Source organism: Polyodon spathula, chromosome 25 (genome assembly GCF_017654505.1).
Source record: "Polyodon spathula isolate WHYD16114869_AA chromosome 25, ASM1765450v1, whole genome shotgun sequence".
In the NCBI taxonomy this organism is placed as follows: domain Eukaryota; kingdom Metazoa; phylum Chordata; class Actinopteri; order Acipenseriformes; family Polyodontidae; genus Polyodon; species Polyodon spathula.
This window is the reverse complement of record NC_054558.1, coordinates 654,395-666,444: the sequence shown is the minus strand read 5'-3', so window position 1 is coordinate 666,444 and position 12,050 is coordinate 654,395. Positions and strand designations below refer to the sequence as shown.

The 12,050-nt window shown below is 41.9% G+C and overlaps 2 long non-coding RNA genes across 5 annotated transcripts in view; one reads left to right on the top strand and one right to left on the bottom strand.

The window, feature by feature from the left end:
• LOC121300167 overlaps positions 1-8,112 on the top strand; it is a 17,559-nt gene extending 9,447 nt beyond the window's left edge. For all 4 annotated transcript variants that reach the window (XR_005947503.1, XR_005947501.1, XR_005947502.1 and 1 more), the window contains one exon: positions 6,752-8,112. This is a non-coding gene — a long non-coding RNA (uncharacterized LOC121300167). The remainder of the gene's footprint in view (positions 1-6,751) is intronic.
• On the bottom strand, positions 1,660-12,050 carry LOC121300168. The gene is made up of 3 exons (XR_005947504.1): positions 11,838-12,050; positions 4,668-4,787; positions 1,660-3,169 (listed from the first exon to the last, which is right to left on the bottom strand). It is a non-coding gene; the product is annotated as an uncharacterized LOC121300168 (long non-coding RNA).

The following is a 12,050-nucleotide window of genomic DNA, read 5'->3' as shown; positions in this document are numbered from 1 at the left end:
TAATTCTCTCCCCTCCGTGCCCTCATAAACTCACAAAAATAAAGACCACTCTCATAATTATTACCTATTACCTCATAAACCTCACAAAAGCAGAAAAGACCACTACATAATTATACCTGTTCCTAATTAAACCATCCCAAAACATAAAAGACACGTACATATTATATTATCCCTTCAGTAAACCTCGCACAAAACATAAACGACACTACATAATTATAACCTCCCTCGTCCTAATAAACCTCACAAAGACATAAAGACCACTAACATAAGTTATTCCCACCTATCCCTCAAAAACTCAACAAAACCATAAAGACCCTAAATACATAATTATATCCTATCCCTCCATAAACCTCAGGTCTGCCCCTTCTTAAACAGAAGCCTTTGTTAGGATCTGTGTTTACACTGTCTTTGCGGCCGTGCTCGTGTTTTTTTTGTGAACTGCGTTGAAATATTATTCTCTCTTCTAATTCATACACCTCTTCCTTTTCTCACTCTTTGCTTCTCTTAACCCTTTATTACACAGCCATTCATTTTGGTTCCTTGAGGACAGGAAGCATTTGTTGAAAATAATATTCCAGGTCTGTAACTATCGTTGACTGTGATTGGAACTTAAGGAAGCTTTATGGTTCCCTGCAATCTGCATAGGGAAAGAAATACCTTCGGTAGGCAGAGAGAATAATAATTATTAAAACCATTGCTGCATAAATGACAATGCCATCAAGAAAGAGCTTGATTCTTGTAATTTCACACAGGCTCCCTGAGGAGAGCATCTTTGTTTTGGGTTACTGTTGCATTAAGCTGGGTTTAGAAAGGGAAGACCCAAAACTAAGGAGTGAACAAGCCTTGTGTTGGAGGCTTTCAGAGGCTGGGATTAATATCGGCTTGTGTAGTAATCCCTGCCAGGAACACACACACACACACACCACACACACAACACACACACACACACCCACACCCAAAACACACACACACACACACACACACACACACACACACAGGATACACCTGTCGTGTACGTGTGTGTGGTAAGTCACTTTGTCAGTCCTAGGTGCACCGTGAGCACCTCCTCAACACACAGCACAAACCACACACACACACACTCGTTGCTCCTATATATTGTGTGTGTACCGAGAAGTAGACCAAGAGTGATCGTGATGTCTAACGAGTAAAGTCCTTACTGTATATGCGACCAAAGGATCGTCGGAATTGTGCTATAGAATCCATATATAATATATATAGTATCTCTTGTCTTTCGAGACACAATTCGAGACAGAAACGCATCTCTCGGCTCGTCCGAACCGCCCGCTCGTCTCTCACAAAAAAAACACTTGCACGTCTTTAATTATATAGAAGCCCTTTTCCCACGATTAGGGATCGCGAATTAGAGCGAAGACAAAGAGTCCGCTAGTTACCCGAGCAGAGAAATGTCTTAGTTTTGCCCAGTCATAAAGCACAGTGCTCCAAAGCCAGTGAACTTGTTCCCTTCAGTAAACAACTGTATAAACTGCTTGCCACATTACTACCGTTAATCTCTTCTACATCATACACCTCTTGCTATCTCCAATATATATGAAACTTCAAGTACAGACAGGAAATTTGTTGAAATAGCGAACTTACCCCCCTGACAACGACATAGAGCGGTAAGCAGAGACATGTCCTGTTTTGCAGTCATGGCACAGTAAGCAAAGCAGATTAAAGTGTACTGTTTGCTGGGTCCTGACTAGGGCTGTATCTCCACAATCCTTCAGTCCAGCATGGGGTACGGTGGCCGAGTGGCTTGTCAGTGCAACAGTAAAAGGCCCCTTTTTTATAAAATGCTTAAAACGCGTCGACCCCTTTAGCAGCAAACTGCTCCAGACATCACTACACGCGCGGCATCTGTCCAACCCTTGCAAAGGTCAGCCCGTCCCGTATTAGTTGACATGCCTTTGCTGTGAAAACTCACGCATTGGCCTTTGAAAGGCATTTCATTCCAGATTCCCATTGCTCTGGCAGCAGTGCTGCTTGTTGTACTGGGGAGCTGGCAGCCCGGTCAGGGGGGGAACAGCTTGCCTCCGAGCCCAGACAGCTGGGAGGGGCCGTCCCTTTGAACCCACAGGGCACTTCCAGCAGCCGTATACTTGAACACACGGCTTTAGGGTCCAATGCAATTTACTTTCTAGCTGCTGGGGAAAAGTCAAGAGAAATTCGAAATCAATCAACAAGGTGCATATGCAAAGCAGTTAAGAAATGTCTTTCTTATTAAGAGACTCGAGATGCAGCTTCAAAACATAGCGACTGTTTATTCCAATCAAATGTTATGCAGAAAACCAGCTTTAAAAGGTAGAATCACATGCATGATGTTTATTTATATACTGTTCATTCATGGCTCCTTAACACTCTCTATAGTGCTGAATTTATAAATGCTAATATAAATCCCATCACGCTGGTTTCGACTAGCAGTCTTTGTCTTCAGCGGCAGGGGAAACTGCTGTGTATATTTTTTTTATTCAAAACATTTACCATTTTATTTATTGCATCTCTTTGATTATTAATATATACTAGCCTTTCTCCTCACTGTATAATTATATTGTACTATAACCCAAGGATTTGTAATTACTACTGTTAACTGGTTTAATAAATTACAAGTTTACAAATCATCTCTCAGTTACTAATATAAGTAACACAGATCACAGCAACATGGCAACAGGTGATTATATATATAGAGTACATATCAATGTATTTAAAGTATATTACACAGATTACTCTTACTGGCCTTAAACACGCTCCACCTAAATAAATCACAAGAACAGCAGCCACTCCAATCTGTTTGTTACTATTCAGCATCTATTTAATTCTGCATCTCAATTAATCCCCCCCCCTCTCCCTTTTCTTTCCACCCCAGTAACCACAGACCTGCTCTAATGCACCCTAATTCCTTGCCAAACATTTCAATCAATGCCCCTGTTAATTAGGGCAAAGAGGAGTTCTGAATGTTAATGAATCATTCCGGTGCCATTCGGGGCTTCTGGTTCTCATGCTAATTTATGCAAAGCGCCTCTGCCCCCTGTCCTGGCCCGATGCCAGTCTCCTTCGTCCCTGGGTCTTGCATCACTGCTCCCTCTCACAGGGCCTCCTCACTGCACGGGACAGCATGCGCACCCCTGCGTCACTCGCTCTCTGTCGGGGGCTGACGGTAAAGGACATGCAAGTCAATGGGAGTGAATGTCAGGGGTGGTAAATGATTGTAGAAATGGTGAATGGTAAATGCATGGTGTTCAGATTTGCAGTAGTGTTAGTAAAGTGCACCCTGAAATGGATGCACTTGTTAAATTGACGGAGCTGATGTGTGGTGTTGCAAAGGTGATTTTGTAGAAATTAGATTTGAAAGTGTTAATAAGTAGCTGAAAGCCTTCATTAGCCGATTAGCTATTCCTGTCCCGTTTTTGGTTTTTCAGTAGCTATTTAAGGATATTATCCCTGAGGTCCTTAGGTTTTTAAAGGCTGTTGTATTAATACCATTTTCACAGCTGCCCATATCACTGCCTAGTTGAATTTTATGTTTCCAATATACTTTCTTCACTGTAAAAATCTTTGAAAGCACAATGATATTTTATGTAGATATTGTGAATCATATTCAATATATCTATCTATCTATCTATCTATCTCTCTCTCTCTATATATATATATATAGCCTTATCTCTTGTTACAACCATAATGAATCAGAAGATAAAGTGTTGTTGTATAAAACACGTTTGCATAACATTTGTATCGAATGACATTTATATCCATCTGAATTCTGTGCAATCGTTTATCTGCAGTTTCTATGTAATCTGTACTTGAAATCTGTTGATGTGTCTCTCTGTGGCACAAGCTGTCCCTCTAGTCTGTGATGTCTGTGATGCATGCTTGTTCTTTTACCTGCTAGGCTGCAAAGAAGACTCTCTTTTAATAACCTAAACTGCGGCTGATCTTAACAGCACCGCTGTGAAATTCTGTCTCGTGAAGTCAGAAGGACAGCGGTGCCCAGATATTTGGTAAGATGGTTAAACCTTGTTAACAGGCTCAGATCTGCCACGACTGACTTTGCCTGGTCATGCTTGGTTTATGGCACAGAAATCTCGTGAAAGTAATTTCCACCAGTCATTTCTGCGTCAACACGAAGCCACGATGCCCAGCAGCACCTGGAGTGAGGTTGGGTCCGCAGCTGCTGAGAATATTAAACCAGAGCTTTCAGAGCTTAGCAGGTTGGGGGTAAACCCAAACATTGCAGGCTGAAACGGCTCTCAGTCGCCCTGCAGAATTAAACTCATTTTGCTTCATGAAGTCAAATAAAACCTGCTGAATATTGTTACGCTAACATATTGAATTACACACTGCTTTGTGGTTTACCATTTACTTAACAGAAAACTGACAACAATTAAAAAATGTGATGTTTCGAAATCTAACATGAAATATACTGCACTACTATTATGGCTTTTGGTCGACTTTTGCAATTTCATTTTGTAGTTTCTTTGATGATAAGTTAAGTAAAGAACTAAATTATGTTCATCTATTAATACTATAATATATATATATATATATATATAATATATATATATATATATATATATATATGTCTCAATCCTAACATTTTAGCAGGTGCAAAACATTTGTCCATAGCTGCAGATGCATTGCATGTAGGGTACCTCAATGCTGTGCAGGTAGACCTGCCATCCTTCACACTTCAATCTGAGCTCCAGCGGCCTGGTGCTGACTGAGAAGCCCACAGCACTCTTCTGAAAGGACAGCACTTCTGATCTGGTGCCCTGGTTAAATTTCAAAGAAAACAAATGCTTTGAAGAACAGGCACAGGGTATATTTAGCACAATGAATATGATGTTACAATATTTAATAATAGTCATGAAAAGTAATCTTGTTTGTGAACCTCAGTTTGTATTGACACATAGCCACGGATTAGCTAGATAAGATAATACCCTGTATGGAGAATACTAATTAATATATTTTTTATATATACATATGTGTTGTGTATCTATAATTCTGGGTTGATTTGCAGGGAGAATTTTTCACAATAGGTGTTTAGTAAAACACAGTTTAGTTAAGCTCTGACTGGTGTTAATACCAGTTCAATTTTATGTGAAATATCAGTGGATTTGTGAAAATCCACACTAAAATAGCCTCCTTTTCTCTGCTTTCCGTAAAAAAAATAACAAACAAACAACCTCAACTAGACTAACCCTTCACAGCAACACTGGGTGTCTCCCCTTTGGGAACGCGAGCCCTGTTCACACAGAGAAGTCTGCCCTACAGATGTGTGTCATTATTGTGTATGGAGCCCAGACTCTAAAATGGCTGATGCGTGGCCATTTTGTTTTCCAGAGCAGAAGCGGTGCTTTGTGCAGGCTGTGGAAGGCAGCTGGGCTGGGAGAAGCCATGTTTAAATTCAGCTGCTTAACAGCAAGCTTCCGCAGGGTAGCCTGTTTGGAATGAACCCAGTTTTTGACGGAATGGGCATTAATTCCTGGCACGGGCAGAGCGTCTTTGTGTATCGTTTCCCATGCAGCCCGGAGGATCCAGTGAGTTACGCTTTGGGTTTTTTGCATGGTTGCCTCCATGTGCTGTGTGGTGTGATTTTGATTGTGTTTCAGTAAACAGTGTGCACGGTTGCTTTGCTCTGGTTTGCATGATGTAATTATGTAACACACCGATATGCCTGTGCTGCTGCAGCATCTTCTTTGTCATTTCTTGTTTCTTTTTCTGGTGGTCTTTTCATGAGAGTGGATTTGAGTGTTTTTGTCGCAGAGTAGAATAATGCATTCTGTGATCTCTCATCCCGAAGTGCTGGTTTTGAACCAGGCCCAGATATATATATATATATATATATATATATACGAACCGAAAATAACAATGTCAGTTCTCTGCCAAACTCTTAATTTGGGGGGGGGAGTGCTGTCGAATACAACCTGAAACGATTCCAAAGAAATTGGGGGATCTATTTTTTTTTTTATTGCTGTACCTTGGCATCGGTCTTTGCAATGGAATCGCTGAAGATTTCTGAAAAGGCTAGTCGGTCAGTAAGCTTTATATTGAATCATAATTCTGTGACCTTCGTTTACTGTTAATTAATGGAATGCCTTTCAGCTTTTAAAGCAGACCACCACACTCCACAAAACAGCATCAAGTCATCACAAAATTCTTCATTCTAGCTTACAATTCTAGTGTTCAACTTTTGCATGCTAAGAGTTTTAGAAGTCAATCAAAGATAATGCTGATTTTTTTGCAAGGCACACATGAGCTTCCTTATTCGCTGCCTAATCCTTGTGTTATTATGGGTGTGGGAAGCAATGCATATAAGAGAAAAGAAAGGATTTGTTTCTGAAACTGGAATTGAACTCTGCACTGGCTTTAAAGCCCTATCCGATATATATATTAAAGCACCACCATTAAAATGGCTGTATGTATGCAAAACTCTGTAAGTCAACTTTTGCCACGAAGGAAGCCGATCTTACAAGCCCGGCACAGGGTTGCAATGACAGAATCCAGCGCCTGTGCCATCGTGGTCTCTCGTGGTGTCATTCAATCAGACCAGGGCCGCTGTACATGTTTCCATGCTGTCCAGTGTCAAGACCGGGTACTGTTTAAGGTGTGGCACGCTTGGACCTGGTCCTCCTATACCTGGAGGTTTCATTGAAAGAATAGCAGCTGCAGTGCATCCTGTGACTGAATACAGACACACTGACTCAACTAACCGGGCTCTGTCTGTCTCTTGCAGGAATGGGCTCTTGCTGGGCTGGGTTGGCTCAGCTGTGATGCTGTCCTTGGGGCTGAGGTAGTAGATTGAATAGTTGTGGCGTGTGAGTCGTCCCTCTGAGATAACTATACAATCTACTGTCTTTCCTAAGGAGACAGTCGAATCACCTGCCAATGAAGAAGGAATTCACAGCTCGTCGCGTTTCAGTCAATGCAGTCTCGTCTTATTGCTTTGTAACTGAACTTTGAATCTATCGTTACTTTGAGACGGGGGGGGGGGTCTTTTGTAATGATGTGACCCGCAGGGGCTCGCGTGAACCCCTTTATTCTCAGAACGGGGGTCTTTAAATCCCCTACGGTACAGAGGGATGACCACTTAGTTCAAGGATCGTTAAAAGCAATGAACTGTAAATCCTCTGTATACCAGAATTCCTATATGTGAAGCCTCGTCTACAGCGATCATAATAACTAGCCTATTACAGAGCTCCTCCTTTCTACCATGGAGCCGTGCATAATGCAGCATGGCTGGAGCGCCCCTTTGCCTCAGTGCCAGTACACTAGCACTTTCATTCTTCTAACTGGGGCTCCCCAGCTACAGTGATATAAAGCAGGAGCATTGTAACCTGTTAATACTCACAGCAACACTCTGACTTGTTCATCATTTCCACTTCAATTGCAGGGGAGGCGGTTAATGATTCCCAACTCGATTTCAAGTTGTTTAAAAGGAATGTTACAGACAACACAGAATGTTAACTGTTTCTAAATATATATAAAAAAATAAAAATAAAAAAAAACAGCGAAGCGTTAATAGTTACTAAACCAAACCAACCAAGGCAGATACAAAGAGCTACGTGTATCTGAGCATCAAGTGGGAGCCCAGAGGGACAGAATAGAAATGCTGCTTTTCTTGCAGGCAGTCTGAGGGCACGAGGGCAGCTACACTGGGTTGAGACGGCTCCCTGGTAACACCTGTGGTGTGTTGATGCTTCCGCTAGGAGTTCTTCTAACGCACTGCTGTTGGGAAGGGGCAGTCCTTGACTCCCCCTGAAAGCAGGGACCCAGTGGACGAGCACGCGAAGGACGCATCGGGCAGCGTCCAGGACGGAAGGAAGGTGTGGAGGCTGCAGTGTTCCCGCGGGGTGAGGTAGTAGGTTGTATAGTTTGGTGGGAGGGATAGTATCCCATTCAGGTGATAACTATACAGACTATTGCCTTCCTTGAGGAGCTCACACGCACACAGAGCAGCAGCGTCAGCAAGGGAACGAGGAGGAAGGAGGCCGCCTCCGGCACAGGACAACTCTCATTGCTATAATGTTATTATAATGATTATTGTATTTACAACGTGTACTGCAATGCAAGGCAGAATAAATAAATATATAAACACGGTGACTGCTTAACTTCTACTATATTATTAGTATTATTGTTATTATGCATGGTTATGTTTCTAAAATCTACATTTTTAAAAACAGTATAATATATATATATCTATACGAGCCAATAGAATCTCTTTTACTATCAGTTGATATGATCATGTTTTTGACATTGGGGATTATTTTAATACTAAAATGACCGCACACAATTAGTGCTATACATGTTAGGGAGGGGTGTTAGGGTTAAGCTCTGATTAGTTCATTAAACTTGACAGATCTCAGGGTGATGGTTATTTATTCACTCTCTTGAGCTACTAATAGTATTAAAGGGTTTATGCCATTTTACCTGCAGCTATGCAGCTGAACAAACAAGTTTTCCCTTCAACAAACTGAAGCGCTTTCCTTCTCTTTCTGTAGCAAGCGCTATAAACACACCCCTCCAGCCAGATTTCCTCTTGTGAGCTTAATATGCCCCCTAGTGGCAACTACTGGCAAAGCGTACTGTAATTCTCTCTGCAATACCTGGTACAGCTGTGGACAAGAGTTTTCCATCACCTACCATTTTGCGTCACACATGTTTTTTTTTTTGTTTTGTTTTGTTTTTTTTTTTTTACTTGTGTGTGTGTGTGAGACAGAGAGAGAGAGAGAGAGAGAGAGAGAGAGAGAGGAGACAGAGAGAGAGAGGAGAGAGAGAGAGAGAGAGAGAGGGGGAGAGGGGGGTTCAAGGGGGGGGGGGGCTTCAAGATACACTGAAGAGAGAGCCACCCAAATATAATGAATGGAAAATGATAAAACAGCTGAAAAATATCACTATCAAACTACCAGGCAAATTCACAGACAAGATGAGGTTTCATAGAGAAAACTGCAGAGAATGGCACTTTTTTTTTTGCAATGCATATTTACACTGTTAGCGCTTGATAAGCGTTATACAGTCTACTCGTGTTTAAACTGCTTGGGTCAGGGCTGGATGCAGGGCGATGATTTGCCACTCATGTCGAAAGTTACAGTCCTGTATCATTGCTGATATTGCATATTCCGATATCAGAAGAGCACCTGAGCTTTCAATTGCATTGCAAGTATCACACCCTCTCTTCCATTACTTCAGCAGCGGTAGGTCTGGGGCGTGTTTCTGGTGGTGTTGCTCTATCTGAAATCCATTCTGTTTGTACGGTTGTTGTTAAATGCAGAAACCAGAGCTGAACAAGTTAATATGGGCTTGAAAACATGCCAAGAAGGGGTTTTCTACTCCTTTCTGTTCCTCGTTTGAATCAAAAGGGACATTCAGAGGCAAACAGAATACAGTCATCCTGTGCACACAACCTCTATATTAACCACATATTATATATATATACACACACACACACACAGTATACAGAAACATGATTTGGAGGGCACAGCAGGTTAATGACGCACAGTTGCAGAAACTGCATGTACAGGATGATGTTATCAGTTCTGAATAAACTTCCTGTGCTCTATCTGTGTGGTTAATGTTCTGCAAAGACCAAGACGCCACATCAAGACATCCAAGCTGACAGAGTGGGCTCTTCTAAAACCACACAAGGTTACACTTACAGAGAATGACCTTAGTGACCAAAACATAAGAGCAACACATACTGTACCATGGCGAGTTAAGGAATAATGACATCCAGTGCAGTATCATGTTATAATAAACAATTGCCTCCAGTATCCAGCCCAGGGCAGTTGAACTATATCCATGTTCACCACAGTACAGTCTGCATTGAATTGCACAGTGCCCCACCCCCAATGCCACTCCTGTTTCTTTACCACAGTAAATTGTGTTTGATGTGATACTAGTCTGTGCTTCCCTTTCCTCTCTCAGTGTTATTACTAAGCATTGCTAAACCTCTTTTTAGCACTGGATACCACAGTACATGGTTATAAATGCTCTGCATTGGCAATGGTTTGGCACAGATACAGATTCATCACACACCTTGACTTGTTCAAAGCCAGTATATACAGCACTTTATGGTTGAGCTGTAAAGCTGCACAAGGGTCATATGCACAGGATTCAAAACTAGACAGAGCAACATAAAACGATGAAAAACAGAGACATACAAGAAAAAGAGGAAACAGAAAAAACCCATCGTGCTTCAGCCACAGCCTCAATAGAGTCACAATGCACCCAGCTCGTCTATTTAAAACTACCTTGAACTTCGTGCTCATGAAGGTGCACTGGCCCGAGGCAAGCAGGGCTGCTGAAGATTCCAGCAACTGCAGCTGAGCTACAGGATGGGAATCTTACAATGTCTGGAAGGCCAACTTTGGAGACAAAGTGTGCACAACATACAGCTACATAAAGCACTAGACTGCTGCATTAGGCCTTTGAGTGCAAACCATACAGTTAGCACATATGAAAGACTTTTTAACAGAGTTCTATATAAAGCAAACAACTGAATCTACCAGTAACTAGAAGCTGCCAAACTGGAAACTGAAACTTTCCTACGGAACTGCAAGTACTCAGAGGAAAAAAGGGAAACACAGTTGAGGTCGGAATAGGAGTGTGAAACTGCAAGTCGGCAGTTTAAGAGATAGCTTCATCCTCAGATACAGGTCGCTGACTTCATATTAGTTATAGCAAGAAACAGCAAACTAGGGATCAGACAGTCAAAGACTTAGCAAATGTATGCAACTCTGCTTGCATTGTGAAATTCCAAAGAGCCGCGTCACAAGGCTGCGGAAACAAACATTTCAATGAATCAGTTTTGCCTTCGCCTAACGCGAGTGCCGCTTCAACTATTGTATTGGGTGTAGATTATATTAAAATTTGAAGAAAAACTCAGATTGGAAAATCTGTCAAACCCACTGAGAAAGGGCATCCCACACAGAGAGGCTGGGAGCGCTCCGGACACGGCTGCACCATCAGCGCCACCAACACCTGAGACTGAGAACTAAACTGGGACACCAGCAGCCTCTGCTGAAGGGAATAATGAACATTTGCATGCATGTCTGTGTGTGCGGCTTTCCTGTCAGGGAACGATTCCCTTTCGGGGAAACTCAAATATACATTTTGAATAATATTTGACTCAAGTTCAAGCTTGCATTTGGAAAATTTGAATAAGAAAAATAAACAAAGATCGTTATCAAACTGTTCCAAAATAGACGCCTTGACGACCTGAGTTTAAAAAATAAAGTCAGAAAAGACTGAATGAAACGACTGACGCTGTTAAATTATCAAGCAAGTAAAAATCTAACTAGAATCTAGTGGCAGCTTTGCATGAAGTAGTGAATTGATTAAGTTATCAAACTGACTGAGAAACTACGGGATTCGTGTCACTTCCAAACAGACTTGATTCATTAGGAGATATTAAACACGAAGGTCAGTTTTCAAAGTGTTCTGTGTGGTCAGTCTGGTACAGCAGCGCGGTAATACTGAGTTCATGTTGTTTACTGCTGTGTGACAGTGTAACCACAGTCCACTTGTACTCTTAACATGTTTCAATAAAAATAAATTCAAGATAAATACGCGTTATTGTGCAAGGGGAGTGATGTGTATTACAGTGTTTGAGAGCCCCTGTCTAAAAAGCACGTAGTCCCCATTCAAACAGCTGCATGATTTCAATTCTGTCTCAGTATGCAATTTAAGTTATTAAAATATTCTTCGTGTCTTTAAAACTAAACATGCCATTAATGCATGAACAATGCTTTGACGGTGGTCCATCGCACTGTTATATTCAGACATATTTGCTGCCATTATAGTTTTATAAAACATCAACTTACTTTCTCTGAGATGCTGAGGTAGCCGGGAGGGACAGCACTGATCTTTTGGTTAATGTTTTTAAATGTGTTCGCACCTGTGGGTGACGATGTGCGGGGGTCGACCCCGACTCCCACCTCGCCAGGGAGCAGCGGGGTCCCCGGGCACCCCACCGCGGCCGCGCCCTGCTCTCAACTGCGCGGAAACAGGTTACTGTTTAAAAACGCTGGGAACTA